Raw genomic sequence first — 12,231 nt, 5'->3', positions numbered from 1 at the left:
TGTAGGAAAACCTGGATTGGGACATGCTGATTATGCCTTTTTTTGCCCCTTGGGGCCACCCTTTTCAGCCACATGAAACATAAGCCCAGCCCCACAGATGCAGAATTAACACTGTAGAGATGGCTCACAGGGGGTCAGGGGTCCTGGAGTGTCCCGGGGCTGGGACCCAGCCCACAGCTGCTCCTTGGGGATGGTGGGCACGGGGCGATGTTTCCCATGGCAGCGAGGAGCCGGTTCATCCCCAACTGCTCCCTCAGCCCTGGGACCAGTCCCTAAACTTCCATCTGGGTAAAGCCTCTCTGGAGAGCACCATCAGGTGCCCCAGGAATCAGCTCCCCAAGTGTGAAGGTCCAGAGCCTGGTGCTGAGCCTCAGGCGCCCAGACCAAAAGCTGGTGCTGATGTTGGGGCTCAGAAATACAGACCAAGTCCTGCACTTTGGGGGCTCAAAACCACACTCCCTTAGCCAGCTTTGGGGCTTACACTAAGAGAACGAGTCCTGAGTTTGGGGAGCTTGACCCCAGACTCCTTAGCCAGCTCTAACACAAATGAACTCCCAGTAAGTACTGCATTCTGAGGGCTCATATGGGCAGATTTAGGGCTGAGAAATAGAGACTAAGTCCTGTGATTTGTGGGCCAGGTTCAGGGCTCAGAAACAGACCAAGTGCTGTGTTCCTGGAGTGTGAACCCTGGGTCACTCAGCCAGTTTTAGGGCTCACCCAAAAAATGACTAAGTGCTGTGTTTGGAGGGCTCAAACCCAGCTCATTTGGCCAAATGTAGGGCTCAAAACCAAAATCCTGCATTTTGGGGCACACAATGGGACTGAATGCTGTGAAACAACAAGGGGGGTTGAAAAATGGGCTCCTGGGACTGCTTAGAGCTGAAAAAGGGAGACCCAGGTGCTGTGTCTTGGAGCCTGGGAAGAGGATGATGTGCCCCATCCTAGGGCTCAGAAACTGAGACCATGTGCTGCATTGTGGGTGCTCGGCACCAGGGTCCCTCAGCCCGTTTTGAGGCTCCCCAGGAGAGCCCAAAGCTCCGTCTGGGGGCCTTGAAACAGAGACCGAGCCCCGTGTGCTCTGGGGCCTGACCCGGGCAGCAGCCCCGCGCTCCGGGGGCTCACATCCGGGTCGTGCGGCCTCGTTCAGGGCTCGGGCGCGGGGCCCCAGCGCTGAGTTTGGCGCCAGCAGCCGGGCTCGTGCAGCCACGCTCCGAGCAGACTTGGGGCCGCGTTCAGGGCCCGGGGGCAGAGCCCGAGCCCTGTCCGGAACCGCTGGGCCGCTCCACGGGGAGCGAGAGGCCGAGCCGGGCGGTACCGACCGGAGCCACCACATCGCCGGGAACCCTCACCCGCTCCTGGGCTCTGCGCAGGGACCGCGGGCGCGGCGCATACAGCAGAAGCGGGCAGCGCGGGACTGAGCCCTGCTCCCCGCTGCGGGCCCAGCACCGGGACAAAGAGAGCGAGATCGGACCCGGACCTGGGCCTGAGCCCAGCTCCGCCGCGGGGGCCCCATCAAGGCTGGCAAGCGCCCCTAGTCCCTCCTCACGTCTGTGGGCTCCGCTGGGGCCCAAGCCTGCCAAGACTCCGCCCCCGCTTCCTGAAGGGTGGAGCCGCCACCACCGCCGGCGGAAGGGGCGGGGCCTCTGCTCACCTGCGCGGGGGGCGGCCGAGGAGATTTGAGCCTCGGCGGCCGCCATCGTTCCCCTCTGTGGCCGCTTCCCGTTGATGCCGCTGCGACCGCTCCGGGCTCCTCCAGCGGGGCCCAGGTGAAGCGCGGGGAGGACCTGGCCCGGGGCCGATGTCAGGGCACAGCGGGGGGCGGGGGGGTCGGGCCCGCGGAGGGCGCTCGAGGAGCGGCGGGGCTCGGGGCGCCGCGGAATAAAGCCCCGAGGGACCGCGCCAGCGCCCCTCGGCCTCGGCCATCGGGGCAGGGCCCGTTCTGCAGCTCCCACACACGGTTCGCAAGCATCCCCCGGCTCGGCGGGGCTGCGGGGTCATCGCACAGCACACGGGGTGCGGGGCCAGCCGGTGCGGGGTTGCGGCTCAGGGCCGGTCTGGTCTCACGACGTGGTTTGGGGGCTTTGGAACGTGTTTGAGTGCACAGGAGGGTGCTCGGGACCTGGAGCCGGGTCTCTGTAGCACGGCCCCGGGGCTGGGCTGGAGCCCGAGTCCTGCGGCTTTGGCCCCAGAAACGAGCCGCTGTTGGGGGTTTCTGGGGCCGGGCTCGGGGGGGTTGAGGCTGTGAAGGGGGTTTTGGGGCCTTGGCGGGCATATGTGTTGGGGGAGGGGGCTGGTGCATGGGCCCCCTCCGGAGTGGGGGGTCCCCAGTGCCGGGACCCTGGCGTGCACCAGGCTGAGTTGGTCTCTGAGGCAAAAGGAGCTTTTCACGGTGTGCTTGGGGCCAACTCTTTGTTTACTCTTTGTTACCTCAGGGCTGGACATGAGCAGTTCTGACAGCTCCTGTTCATCTGCATCGTGACAGGGACTGGTTTAGGACTGGCCACAAGCCAGGCTCAGTTCAGCAAGCACAAGCTGTAACTACCTGGGGCTGGAGATGGACACGAGCTGCAGCCACGATGGAACTGGAGTCATCCAAGAGCTGCGCCTGAAAAACAGGAGGGCAGAAATAGAGACCTGAGGCTGCAATCGAGCCCGAGCCATGCATGAGCTGGAGCTATTGGGACAGAACCCACTGCCCTGGAGCTGCGAATGAGCTGCAGCCACCACAGCCAGGAGCCTAACCCAGAGCCAGAACTGAACTGGAGATGTCCAGGAGCTGTGGCTGAACCAACACCAAAACCAACCCAAAATCAAACCAGCAAACCCAAACCAAACACAACCTCAGAACACCCCCACACACACCAAGTCCCCAACCTGGAGCTGTGTCAAAGCTGCTTCTTGGGGCTTCACACCCCACACACACTGCATCTGGGGTACCTCTGCCTGCCCCTGTGTTCATCCCTGGGCAGGAACGGGTGCAGCCTGGCCCCAAGAGCACCGGAGCTGCTCCCCAGCAGCACCAACCAGCGCTGGGGTCTGGGTCGGGCCTTGCCAGTGCCGGCTCCTGCCTCCTGAGCTGAGCACCGGCTCTGTGGCATCCTCGCCCCGGTGGAACCAATTCCGTGCAGCCTCTCCCACACGCATTGGTCCCAGCTCTTCGTGGCTTCAGTGGGGCCAGCGCTGGACTGGGGACGCTGTGCTCCCGGCAGCTGCTCCAGGAAAGAGCTGGGAGCAGGAAGCAGCAGGGGAGGAGGGAGCCCGCAGCCAGCTCAGGGAACCAGCAGCAGCTGCGGACAAAGCCAGCCGCAGGAGGCGGTTCAGTGCCTTTGGCTGCTCACCGTTACCGGGCAGTAACGAGCTGCAGCCGCCTACTTTCTGCTCCCGCCGTTTGGAGACCCCCAGGAATCTCAGTCACTCACTCCCCCGTGCAGGTCCCGATGCCGAGGTCGTGCCTGGGTGTCCTGGCTTGTGCAGGGCTGGGAACAGAGCGTGGCTCATTGTGGGATGCAGCGAATCCCGCAGCACGTGTGGCTCGCGGGGACCTTAAACCGCAAACCCGCCCCAAAACAGCACTGATCGCACCAGAGGGGACCCCGGACACGGCTCCTGCCCCACCCCTCGGCCCCCGCTAGCGGGGGAAGGTCAGGACCGGGGCGGCGCCCCCTAGCGGAGGGATGGCAGCAAACGTGCCCCCTAGCGAAAGACTGGGACAGCCTTGGGATGGCTTCCACCTCTGCAGAGCAGCTGTGCGTGCTGCATTGGTGCTGAGCTACAGGGAACAGAAAGGAAGGGAACCGACTGCTCCTTCAATTCTTGTCTCTCTTAACAGGACAGATGTCATTATCTTGGGCAACCGGATTTCTACAGTTACAGAAGTGTGAGGTCTGATGAATATCATCTAATTATTAATAACTAAAACAGGCAAAGTCCTGTGCAGCCCACCCATGGCTGTTCTTTTCCCCCACGTGAACTGAAGGGGAATCTGTGATTCCCTGTATTTACCACGGGCTAAAGGCTACACGTAAGGTTTTAGAGCACAGGACCTAACACACAGTAAATGCACAGAGCACCGCACAGCTCTGTGTGCACAGCTCGCACTTACACACCTATCGCTGCTGTCCTGCAGTCTGCCCTGCCCACAGCAAGGCCGAGAGCCAAACCTTGGGAAGTTTCTTTATAATCCAATCCAGAATTGAGCCAAACGTGAGGGTGTAGGAAGCTCTCAGGAACTGCACATAATTCTGCATGCTCTGGCTCTTGTTCTCGGACTTCTGCAGGCTGTTCTCCAGCTCCTTCAAATGTACTTCATGGTGCTTTTTGTTCTAAAGGAAAACACAAAGAGAAATGCAATGAGCTTAGAAGTAAACCACAAATCAATCAGTAATCAGGTAAGGTGGCTGGTACCTGATTGTTGGAAGTGCCATTTACCTGGGAAAGGTTTCAGAGGCTCCACAAAACCGAAGGGTTCCAAAAAGGCCACAAAATCTCAAGGCTTTGTTTATGTTCTGTCAGGACTGAAGTGAATGTATTTGACTGGGCTGATAATCGGGAAAAGGCCTGGGAATGTAAGAACTCACTGCCTGAATTCTCCCATGAGAGATTTGTGGCAACTTAAACCTGTCCTGGGCTCAGCGCTCTCTCTCATCTTGATTTGTCAATAAACATCCGCTATTGGTATTTGATGTGATTTTTGATGCCTATAGTTCCTTATACAAAAAAAGATGGCTGATAGCAATCCTACCTGCTCACTAGTTCCATCCCTGGTGCACATCATAGATTATATGTTATATACATATATATATATGCTGTGTACATGTTGCAGATACCCAGGTATTTACTGCTTTATCTATTACAGACTCCAGACGCTGATTGGTTGATATAAATTCATTCTTAAAAAACTGGAATTACAACCTCAGATTGCAATCCAGCCTTGGCACAAAGTAATCATGTCAGTAACTGAATAAAGTTACCTTCACAGCCCTGTTTTTCCCAGTTTCACTACAACAGGAATAAAGCCGTTTCCTTGTTTTCCATAATGCATCCTCAGTTATGTGTAAGCATAATTGGAATAAAAAGCATTTAATTAATATAGAGCAGCTCTCTCAGACATAAAGATCTCTCTCATTTATATTTTACCTGTGAACTTCAAATAGAAACCACCTGAAAACATCCTGGGAGTTTTTCTGGGACCCAATACAAGACAATTTCTTTTCTATTTTACTTTAACACAGCAAGAATTTCCTAAGAAAGACAAATTACTTGCAATAGAATAAACCACCAGCCAATGTCTGATCTTGTTTTAAGAGCACTTTTGTCTTAGGGTAAAAGCAGACGGGAAGTTGCACTTGATACAGATCAAAACTGATGAAAGTACACTGAATTCAGAACCACATCTCTGAGGTCTTATTAAATCTTGAATAGGGTTTGCATTTGATTGGCTTGAATGTAACCTTGAATGCTGCAAGTCAGAATACACAACACTGGTTTTGGAAGCCTAGGGGAGTGATAGGAAACCTTTCCAGTGTCTTCTCTATTAACTTGAAATGGCTTTGTAGCTTATTATTACTGATCACAGGACAAACCTCTGACTGAATGAAACCTTTGGTTAAAGCACAGGATTTGCCAGCACTGGTCTGGAGAATTCAACTGTGTGTGGTATTTTATTAATAGAAAATGTGCTGAAATTTTCTGGCTTAGACAAAACAATGGAACAGATTCCTTTGTTTATCTGCAGAGAACATTACTCACCCCAAATCCTTCTCAGACTGTGGCTTTGCTGAAGAGGTAAGGAACAACATACAAATCCTGGGCATTTAAAGGCCCGATGCTTTGAAAACTGAGACCATGTCTTTTGTTACCAACTCTGTTTCTGTGCAACATCAGAAGATGAAAGCTTCTCACAAATTCCAGTGAGATCTGAATCTTGTCATCAAATCAGGAACAACTAAAAAGATGCCACTGTGTCATTATGGATCCATCATGCATTTACTGAAATCCAGCTGTGTTCACTCAACATGAGAAGGAAATTACAACTTCATACATATTCTTTGATTTTTGCCTTGCTAGGAAAACTGGCTTGAATAAGAGCTGTAAACTCAGTATTACTCGAGTGATTTAGTTAGACTGGGCATCTTTTAAGTCTATTAGAAATGTCAATATCCAAAGTCTATTGTCAAATAGAATTCATTTGCTGTTCCCAAAAGTGTGTATCAATTTCATCAGCAGCGTGTGTTTCAGTAAAAGGAACTTGGATCATAAGTGCTGATGCAGTAATTCCTGAGGTCATAAGCAGTGTTATTTACTCACGTGGTGAAATATACAGAGGAGTTGTTTTTTCTTTTCTTGCCCCTTTCTCACTTCAGCCTCAAGAAACAGCATCTTTGTCTGAAGGGCTTGTTCTCTGCATGACATCTTTTCCAGTTCTTCAGCCCCCTGTAAGGGTAATGAGAGAGAAACGAGGTACATTTACTTTCACTTCAAACCCAAAGCAAAGTATGTTCTTATACCTTAGCATTAACAGCTCCACTGCCTGTCCTGACAGCTAATAGAATTATAGAATAGTTTGGGTTGGAAAGGACCTTAAGATCATCCAGTTCCAACCCCTGCCGTGGGAAGGGACACCTCACCCTAGACCATGTCACCCAGGGCTCTGTCCAACCTGGCCTTGAACACTGCCAGGCATGGGGCATTTACCACTTCTCTGGGCACCCTGTGCCAGCGCCTCAGCACCCTCACAGGGAAGAGCTTCTGCCTTAGGTCTAACCTGAACTTGCCCTGTTTCAGTTTGAACCCATCACCCCTTGTTCTACTGCTGCAGTCCCTGACGAAGAGTCCCTCTCCAGCATCCTTGGAGCCCCCTTCAGACACTGGAAGCTGCTCTGAGGTCTCCACACAGCTTCTGTTCCCCAGGCTGAACAATGTTCTCAGCCTGTCTTCATACAGGAAGTGCTCCAGCCCCTGATCATCCTCGTGGGCCCCTCTGGACTTGCTCCAACAGCTCCGTGTCCTTCTCATGTTGAGGACACCAGAACTGCACACAGTGCTGCAAGTGGGGAGTTATTTCCCATGCACAGAACAAACCAAACAAACCTTGGAAATATTCTAGCAAAATCGGAAAGAAATTCCAATTTGGATAAAAACGTGAGGAGGGAGCAGCTCTTACTTTTGTTACTCATTTGTAAGTTAAGCCAAAGTTGCAATTTTTTTCAAACCCAAACCAATATCCTCAGTACTGAGGAAATTCAAGTTTATTCCAACACGATTAATCTGGGAAATGACAATTTCATATGTATTTTCTCATGAAACAAATAACTGCAATCTCATTTCCTCTCCCATTTGATTTACTGGGTGCATCCTTCCTAGAGATAACAAATTTTTGCTTAATACTGGAAGTGTGCAAAGCCTTCCTCTAAAATGAGACCTTCCCACCAAAGTTCTTGTGGGCTGCCTGTTTCAAAGAAAATAAGGAAAAAAATCAGGTTTTGTTCAGAGGCTTTTCCGTGGGATTCAATATTGGGTGGTTGAAGCATTTTGATTTGTCTTCAAATAAAATGATAGGGGACTGTTTGTCCTCTGAACTTTGTCATTCATTTCTGAACTGAACTGTGCAATCCATATTTAAACATTCCACAATTCCCACATTTTAGTACTGCTCCCTTCGTGTAAAACAATCTTGTCCCATCTCTTCTTCTCTAGCACGTTTGGTTTTAATGCTGTGTTTAAGTAACAATGCAAGCAAGTTGAAGAGATGTATTAAATCATCAATACCATTTTTCTCTCTTCTTCCAAAGCCGATTCCAGTTGTCTGGTTAATCCATTATATTCTGCAATTTTCTCTTCCAGCTGCAATTGACTGCACTGCAGACTCTCATCTTCCTTTTTGAGCTGACAAGCAAGTCCTTCATTTTCAATCTCCATCTTTTCTAATTGCCTTTATGCAGAACAGATCAATGCATTGTAATTCACTACAGCAGACACGTGTAGGAATTAACTGCAGTCAGATTTTTAAGCAGTTACCTTTTAAGATCTTCATATTTCTTCTCAATGTTACAGTTTTCTTCTAAGGAATGACAACCCACAGAAGTTGCACTGTATTCCTCCTGTAAAAGTGACAATCCATTTTTGGTTGTAGACCTATACACAGGGTATTATGGAGTACAATCAGCTTGCCTGTTAAACTCCAACTGAGCAATTCAGCTGTAATTCCAAGTAAACACTATGTTATATTTGGGTATAGATGCTATTGCATTTAAAACAAATAAAATGCCACCAAAGTAGCAGACTAAAACTTTATGTGAACACTTTAAGGCTGAAACCCTTCTATGTAACAGGAAAGCTTGAACAAAACCCATGTGCTGCTCATGGGGCCTTGTGTAGGAATGAGGAGCTTGTCCACCTCCTTCCTTAAGCTTGAGATTCCAGCAAAAATCAGTTCCCTCACACTACAGTCCTAGGAAGCATAAAAGTAATAGTGCACATTTATATACAGTGTAGGACTGGCAAAGAATGTCAGAAAGTGCTGAATATCAGAAAAGATGATCAGATTTATCTCACAAATTGAAGAAAGCAAGAAGTCAAACTGTTCCCTTGCACAGCATCCAGACTGACAACCTTTGACATGTTTCCTTTTATATCTCATTAACAGTAGTGATGATTGCTCTTGCTAGCACACAGAAAACGAGCAACAAACAGCCGCATCAACAGCCTGCTGGCAGCTCCATCATTCACTGAACTACCACAAGCAGTTCTGTCCAGTAATCTGAGCTAATCTGGTTTTGTTCATGTGGATCGCAGGCTGTTAAACCAGCAGACCAGGGGTAGCAGAAATGTCCAGCAGAGGGGTAGGAAATTGATGTCCTGGTTTAGCTGAACCTAGAAGAGATTTTCTGCTCAGGGTCCTGTTACTTCAAAAAGAATCTTGCTAAATTCTGGTCATAGGATTATGGGTCAGAATCTCTGAAGGGCATCACCAGGATTTAATGCTGAAATTTAACTACTCTTCCATCAGACTAGTGATCATATTCCCAAATCCTTAGCTATACTTAATAACTTTTTTGCATCTATTCGAGAAAACATATAGTTAGATTAAAATTACGTACATCATTTTATATATACACCTCAAAATTAACTGTTGCTGAAGTGTTTTGCTAAGCAAAGATGGATTTATGAGCTTATGAACATTCCTGGAAGAAATATTTAAAATGATACAAACAAGAACCAAATCTGATGGTGTGAACATCATCTTGACAAAGAATCTAAAATAAAATCAAAAGCTGATGTCTTTTATAAGCATATAAAGTCTGTGGGGACACAGATCCTCACTGTGCTTCAGCTGTTTTCCCACTGACACAGCAAGAAGATTAAATTCCTTTCCCACCCTACTGATTCAAACACCTTTGTCATTCATGCTAGAAGAGTATTCCCTCAAGTTTAGCCCTGCCATTGAAACCAATGGCACAGAAAAGAAAGCTGAGGAATATTCATATTTGGGCTTAAGAGCAAACACAAGCGGTAGTGCTGACATGCTGCTAAAATAGATATGATCCTATTAAAGCATAATTTATAACATATTTTATCAAGCAACACAATGTAATCATTAAAATGTTAACGTTATCCATCAGCAGCAATATAATTTATGACTATTTGTCTGAGCAAATATTGTCTGGTTTATAAATTAGTCATTAAAAACAAAATGACCGTGGAATTAAATTATTCCACCAGATAAAAACAATAACTAGGCTTGCACATTTATTTCCAGGGAAGAATTCTGCAACACATCTCAGGCCCTAAGTATTCAAAAGGATCAAGAACTGAAAAGATACAGGATCTATTTAAATATTTCTTAAAGTAATAAGGTAAAAAGTTTGAAAATTGAAATAGGAGAAAATGCATTGGCAAATACAACAAACCTATGAATATTCTTTGAGGTAGGATTTGTAACTTCATTGCTAGTTTAAACAAGCCACTGAAACCATTTATATTTACAGGTAAGTGGGTGCGCTGAGAAAGGCACTCAGAGTACGGCTAGGAAATATTCTGGAAGCTATTGATCCATTACCCAGTTAATCACCATTATTCAATAAATGGCTTTAAATGGACAGAGGGTAGGTTTAGATCAGATGTTAGACAGGAGTTTTTCCCTGTGAGGGTGGTGAGGTGTTGGCACAGGGTGCCCAGAGAACCTGTGGCTGCCCCATTCTGTCAAACATAGACTATACAAAGTGTAGTTATTTGTATTTGTAATACTGTGTAATTAAAAGACTACTTGGTTGACTCTTGAGTCTGCTGCTGAGAAAAGCCCACGCATTCCTGTGTATTACAAGGTTCTGAAATTGAGTAACAGTCACTTTTAACCTGCAAAATGCATTACAGAACCAAGAAAGAATCCAGCACAGCTGTTTATTCTCACTTCCTTCATACAGAAACTCCTTCCTGAGTTGCCACATAACTAGCAATCCAAGTTAAGCTTGTAATCACATTCTTATCACTACATGCCTTTCAGCAGCAGCCCTCTCACACCAGAGAGCTGAGTCTGCTAGAAATAGATTAACTAAGCTGTTTGCTGCCCTATCTACTATATATATGATACATACACTGAGCAACCTGGGCTAGTAATTTTATTTTCTGTAATGCCAGTGGGGCTGGCAAAAAACAAGCAGAACAATATCAGCCTATATTCATTCATGTGAATAATAATGTGGTTTTAAACAGTGCTATAGAATGAAAGTAGCTTATTCCAGTATGCAGTGTTGCACGTTCATTTGTATAAGCAGAGAACACAAGTGCTGTGTTTTCTTACAGGGCACTGTGCAAATGTTTTTATCTACTTTAAATAGCTGAGTATCTTTTCCTGCCACAGGTGACAGGCAGCAAAGCAGAGCAGGGGAATCAGGAGCATCATTGGGAACACATTACAGAAACCTGCTTCGAAGATAACCCAGGGAATTTAGGTGCACAGGAAAAGCCTTCCCTTCCTTACACTGCTTCCTGAGTAGCTGGCTCCACCTTAAATCAGCACAGTGCTGAAGCAGCCACACGTGTCCTAGATAGGATTTAGTCTTTCTTCCAAGTGACAATACTGTTACTCAACAACTGCTTCTGCCCACCAATGCTTTCAGGAAGCTAAATCTCTGTATACATTAAGCATTTGCATGGGCTCAGTGCATTGGCCCAAGGGACAACACTGCAGGAAGTTTGCAATAAAAAAAACCCCTTTCTCTCCTGGCTCCACAAAGACCAAAAACCCTGTTTGCAATGGGATCGGCGAGCCCTGTGACATTGGTGATTGGATGGTAACACACTGCAGCTTGGGAACAGAAGTGCTTCACATCTCCAGAACTCCTGCAGCAGTGGCTCACTCTCACGCGTTTTAAGGCACTTGTTTGCACTCCTGTGGGTGTTGGCTCTTTCTGTCTATCTATAAAAATATTCATATCCATACTCGGAAAACCATGAACTCTCTGAGTTGGGGAAGCACGATTTATAACATCACCCTATGTAGCTCATGACAATTAACTCGGGCTATATTTTAGCAAAGGCGATGCTGTAAGCCTTCAGGCTTTCCTTTCCTGAGAGCTCTTTGCTAAGCTTGGCACAAATGAAGCTGAGGAAGCAGAACAGCACCGGGAAGGGAAGTAGTGATGACAACTTTGGAATGTTTTGAATTTACTTCCATAAGCTCTATGTTTGATTGCTGTTGTAAAATTCCTCCTCCTCACAAGCCTTTATCCATCAGCAGAAAGTTCATTAAGCAGCTATTGCACAATATCAAGTTAAGGGGTTTTTGGAGCAGAACTGTGGTGTTTTGTTTTCTTCCTTCTTTATAGACAGGGAATTTAAGAACAAAGAAAACTGCTGCCAACCACACTCAAGTTCACAGGAGTCTTAATCCATACAAAGAAGGGATCTGTAATACAGCATTGGTGAAAAACATAAAATTCAAGTCTGTCAAAAGCAGTAGATTGGGATATTAATTTTACCTGATGTTATTTCTTCTCCTAATGCAGTGGATATCTTAAGACACATATAAAGCTTGGAGACATGCAGTCTTAGTACCACCTGCAAAATGCATCTTTCCCCCCCCCATTTGTTCTGATTTGGTTTAGCAGCAGCAAATCCCAACATCAGTTGGAGCTTGCCTACACTGCTGGTACAAGAGAACTTTATTACATGTGTTTTTAATTTGGTTCTGGAATAAATATTGTGCTTCATTTAAAATAAAAGAAGCCAAAG

The 12,231-nt window shown here is 47.5% G+C and overlaps 3 long non-coding RNA genes across 3 annotated transcripts; 1 reads left to right on the top strand and 2 right to left on the bottom strand.

Annotated features, from left to right (window-relative positions):
* The first annotated feature begins 1,646 nt into the window (after positions 1 to 1,646).
* LOC117436302 (uncharacterized) lies at positions 1,647 to 4,682 on the top strand. The gene is made up of 2 exons (XR_004549724.1): positions 1,647 to 1,766; positions 2,433 to 4,682. It is a non-coding gene; the product is annotated as an uncharacterized lncRNA (long non-coding RNA).
* On the bottom strand, positions 2,411 to 6,341 carry LOC117436303 (uncharacterized). Its single transcript, XR_004549725.1, has 3 exons — positions 6,307 to 6,341; positions 4,107 to 4,322; positions 2,411 to 2,605 (listed from the first exon to the last, which is right to left on the bottom strand). It is a non-coding gene; the product is annotated as an uncharacterized lncRNA (long non-coding RNA).
* Positions 6,337 to 8,061, bottom strand: LOC115946101 (uncharacterized). Its single transcript, XR_004549726.1, has 3 exons — positions 8,017 to 8,061; positions 7,768 to 7,930; positions 6,337 to 6,432 (listed from the first exon to the last, which is right to left on the bottom strand). It is a non-coding gene; the product is annotated as an uncharacterized lncRNA (long non-coding RNA).
* Positions 8,062 to 12,231: the final 4,170 nt, after the last annotated feature.

The sequence above is a fragment of the Melopsittacus undulatus genome, chromosome 6, assembly GCF_012275295.1.
Source record: "Melopsittacus undulatus isolate bMelUnd1 chromosome 6, bMelUnd1.mat.Z, whole genome shotgun sequence".
In the NCBI taxonomy this organism is placed as follows: Eukaryota; Metazoa; Chordata; class Aves; order Psittaciformes; family Psittaculidae; genus Melopsittacus; species Melopsittacus undulatus.
Note: the sequence above shows the minus strand (reverse complement) of the source record. Positions and strands in the feature narration are given on the sequence as shown.